The sequence below is a fragment of the Sorex araneus genome, chromosome 1, assembly GCF_027595985.1.
Source record: "Sorex araneus isolate mSorAra2 chromosome 1, mSorAra2.pri, whole genome shotgun sequence".
In the NCBI taxonomy this organism is placed as follows: Eukaryota; Metazoa; Chordata; class Mammalia; order Eulipotyphla; family Soricidae; genus Sorex; species Sorex araneus.
The window spans coordinates 211,107,877-211,112,813 of NC_073302.1; the positions used below are offsets into that span (position 1 = coordinate 211,107,877).

Here is a 4,937-nt window from a genome sequence, read left to right on the forward strand (position 1 = left end):
GTCTCAGTTATACAATGCTTGAACACCCATCCCTTCACCAGTGCACATATTCTACCACCAAGAATCACAGTATACCTCTCACCTGGGGGGCATTGAATTTTCAATGACATTGCAATAAATTTTACTTGATCTGTATCAATCCTAGGTGTGGATAGTGACCAGCTTTGATTCCCTGCTCCAACCTGTTGCCTGTCAGTTTTCTTTCCAGACTTAAATGCTGTGATCAGGGGAGAATAATAATCAGCACATTAATGTAAGCAGTAAGGTTAGTATGGGTGTTTGTGGAACGTTGGTCAAATCATCAATTCAAAGAGTAGCATCATTACTTGATTCTTAAAGAATACAACTTTATTAGAAATATTTCTAGAGTGTAGCAAAGTTTGGTTGACATATGAGTGAAATCAGGAAAATGTCTGTGCAAATATCTCTCCAATCTGTAAGAGTTCTGTTACAGCTATTTCCAAACTGTCCTCGGGTATAATGCCAAGAAGGTGTGTGAGAATGTTTATGAAGGAAACAGCTGATTGATTTCTGCCTAACATCCTACAGAAATCATTGCCTTATTCCTGGAGGGCCAGCCTATTAACCACCTAGAAAATTACTTCTACTAATAGAAGTATTCGACTACCCTCTTGTTCAATGTGACTGTCTCATATTCTGAAAGAATAAACACAAGGTCAGTGCGAGTGTCTTCAGTGCCTTGGGAGAGGATTTTAGGGTTTCTCTTTTTAATAGATTTTTGCTAAGTGTAGCAAAGGCACGATAAAAATGAACAGTTAACCGAAACTTGTTTTCTTCATTAGCAAACTTAATATAAATACCTCAACAGAAATGTTTGTACTTTTTTCTTTTTTCAATTATTCACGGTTTATCTTTGCTGGAGTTAGAGAATGGTGCTATACAAAAATAATCTCAGAAATTGTTGCAATAGAAAAGTGATAATAGTTTAATGCCAGATTCTATAAGAAATAATTTATAATGCCCCATTTAAATAAACTGCAATTAAAATGCAGATTAATCTCTAATTTGACCTACATTAAATAACCACATAGAGGTGAAATTCTAGATAAATTCAAGGTCCCAGAAGCCCTCAACTTAAGTAAATGCTCAACTTTTACATGCTGACATATCTTACTTTATTTTCCCTCAGGTACAAATTCTTATCAGAATTTGTTTTCTATCCAATTAGTCAGGTAACTGCCTCACCTAGCTGGCACTGTCCCCTTTCATTTTGGGGTCTGCAAACATTTGCCACTTAAACTCAGACTGAATTTTTGTGCAATGCCTCAAAAAAGCTACTGTTTTTTTTTTTTTTAGCTATCAAAGCCTTCCTTATTATCCTTTATGGGTCATGCAGAAAACATCTCAACTAGACATTAAACTGGAATGGGTTTACTAGCGCCCTCCCCCCATCCTTGGGTAAAGGCTCTGTTCATAGTCAGTTTCTAGTTTTTAAAATGACCCTCAAGAGGTTCCTTCCAGTCCACTTCAGTTCCTTTTGTGTGTCCCATTGATTTTCCAGATTTTAGGGACATGTCCTAAACTGCCTGTGTCTCATTGGCGCTCTACCCCAAACCCTAAAGGAACATTTTGTTGCTTCATACATTGAGACAAGAATATCTTGAGAACTAACACACCATTTGTAACTGTACAGTTTACAATAGCATTTCCTGGAGAAAGAAGGTGCCCCTCTCAGAAAGAGAAAGACAATTTCTGCACCCCATTTATTTTCAAATCTACAAGCAACACCCTTGCTTCTTGTCAATAAAATAGGAAGATAGAAGGGAGTAGCAATCACAATACATAAATGATATTATTTGTCCCTAGAGTGATACCAAATAGCAGTTCACTGAAAGAACTTGCATAAATTATGAATAGCAAAAAGGCGCAGAGAGGAAACTTCAGTAGAAGCCCATTCCTCACAGTCGCTTCACCAACATTCTGAAGTGAAAGGAATAACACTATGTAATGAGATGGAAAAGATACATTATTTACTCTTTTCCATCATTCCCACTCAAAACATCATTTTCAATACAGGAACACTGTAGAAACAGTGAATTTGAAAACATGATGTTGGTTAAAATTCAGTATTACGTAAGTTCACTGTGTCACTGTATCACTGTCATCCCGTTGTTTATCAATTTGCTCGAGCAGGCACCAGTAAGGAGTCTCCATTCTTCCTAGCCCTGAGATTTTAGCAGCCTCTCCTTACTCGTCTTTCCCAGTGGTTGGAGACTCTTTCAGGATCAGGGGAATGAGGCCTGTTATTGTAACTGTATTTGGCATATCGAATATGCCACAGGGATCTCGCCAGGCTCTGCCATGTGTCCACCGGTAGTTTGGTGAAATTGAAATAGGATAGTGGACTATTTGCCTATTGTGTTTGAGATAGCCAGTATGTTCTCCACAGAGTTACTTAAGTTATCCAATACAAAATCCTGTCAGGAAGGGACAGAGATGGGAGGAGCTAAAGGGCTTGCATTGGATGCAGCTGACCCTGTCATCACATATAATCTCCCAAGAACTGCCAGAAGCAGCCTGACCTGAAGTCCAGACCCAGGAGTAGGAGTAAGCCCTCAGCACCACTACCAGAAATGGCAAAAACTATTTCTGAAAATACGTCCTATGAATGGTGGATTTTCCAACAAGATCTAAGTTAGACCCACCCATCTCCCAAAGTGTAACACAAATAAGCAGCAACAACAAAAAAGTAAAGAACAACAGGAAAATCAACTACACACAGAAATGGGAGACAGAAACCTAACCTTATAGAAAGTTCAGGCATTTGTGTAGCATTTGGTAATGAAATGGTGTGCACTAAAGGACTTTGCTTTGACCTGAAACTCAAGGGCAAAACCATTATTGTTTCTGTTGCTGAGAAAGAGTATTCATGTTGTAATATAACATATCGTTATATTGCCCTGTTCTCTTTACTCTGTGATAAAAAAAATAATTGTAATCATTTTCCAAAGAAAAGTCATGAAATGATCAGATCATAGGCTCTATAAATAAAAATATGCTGTAAACCTTTAGACTCGTCTGAGTACAGCACTCGCATGTGTCCTATTTTCTTATTTTTTTTCTCCAGCTCTTTCCTGGAGGTTCTTTTGAACTTAATAGTCCAGGGGAATTGGGAGAGTAAAAAAGAGAAGAGTTCTTCCTCTTGCAGAAAAAAATAATTGTACAGAAGTTTCTTATATATACCATGTCCACGCACACACACACACACACACACACACACACACACACACACACACACGCGCGCGCGCGCATGTACAACACAAGTTCCAGAAGCAGTAGCTCAGCAGAAACAAAATCATTACCAGGAAGCCTGTGTCAGAAGAAACGGAGGGAAAATACAAAGGCAAAGACTCATCTGAATGATTTCAGTTAAGGGTCTTACCAAGGAGAGAGCTTAAGTTGTCTTTGCAAACTGGTGAGTCGCCCTGCTTGGCTGAGTTTGAATTGAATGTTCCCAAAGTAACATTTCACAAATAGGGATACTCTTCCATTTCACACTGCTCTTTCTCAAAATAGCAACGCCATTTAGCCATATTTCATATCAAGACAATTACATTGTAGAATTATTGTAGTCTTAGTGCTTCATTAAAATTAAAAAAAGTTAAGTCCCTGTTTTGTTGAACACAAGAAATGAATAGTAAATATTGATTTAGAATGAATGCAAACATTTCCCTAGGAGTGGATAATTACTGCCTTTCTATGCAAAACACTTATATTTGAAGAAGCACTTCACTTACTTTGCCATGCGGTATACATTCTTTAGTACATTTTAAATTATACGTTGTCCTGGACAGTGTCTGCTCTGTAATTTCTTGTGTCTCTACACCAGAGTCAGTATGTAATTTTAAACTACAAAGTTTCTGCCAAACTAGGAGAATAGGCTTAACTCTTTCTCTTTGTGGGCCTTGCAAACCCTTGCACCAAGAGATTTTAAAGCCATCAGACTGATGATCTCAGACCAGGAAGAGTTTGGCCTCTTTTCTTAGGCTAACAGAAATGTCCTAAATAATGGGCCACAGATTTATAAAGCAGAATCTAAACGGAATATGGAATTAGTGTATCTCTGCCAGTTTTATGGTGAATTCAAAGGCATAAATTAACATCAGAAATTTTGAATGAAAAAAAAAAGAAATTTTGAATGAACCGCAAGGGGGTTGAATATTTGCTACAGCCAGGTCTAATTACATAAGAGTATATCACTTTGCAGTATAGCCTTTATCTAAACCTTTAGTATTCATAGTCTCTTCCTCTGTCAAGATATTTGAAACAGTACTATTTAAATAATATAAAGGGTTACATTTTAGCTATGTAGATATCACCAGTGCTGATGGTGATTTAGTTTAGCAGTTTATATTATAATGCTTTCAATTATCTTCCTAAGAAGATAAAATACTAAATAATAAAAAGTCAGAAGGATCATATAAGTCATGATATACTACATTTTACTTTTAATATAACCCTCCACAATCACTTCTCGGCCTTTTGGCTAAGATCAAGTGTAAAATGACCCTCCACTAAAGTAACAAAATAACTTAAAATATTGAAGGATTCAAGTATTTAGTCTGCTAGTCTCTGTTTCAGTGAAATTGGTGTTCCTTACAATTTTCACATGGAAGTGATACTCTACAGTCCTTATTGCTGACTTATTTCACTTTGCATAGTGTCCTTAGAACAGTCTTTTGAAAAGGTGAGGAGTGGGATACGTAGACTGCTTGGTCAAAGGGTACAAACTTTAAGTTATAAGAAGTACTAAGGCTCTAATATATGGCATTGTGACTGTAGTAAATGGATGAAAATTATAAATAGTTGTAGAAAACAATAAATTGTTGAAAACTCCTGTGAGTAGACCTTAAGGATTCTCATTGTATACACACAGAAAGTGGTAGCTATGTGAGAGGATGGATACATTAATCATC

At 36.9% G+C, this 4,937-nt stretch overlaps 1 pseudogene; it reads left to right on the forward strand.

Moving 5' to 3' along the window:
- The first annotated feature begins 4,487 nt into the window (after nt 1-4,487).
- LOC129401153 (U2 spliceosomal RNA) lies at nt 4,488-4,646 on the forward strand (annotated as a pseudogene).
- Nucleotides 4,647-4,937: the final 291 nt, after the last annotated feature.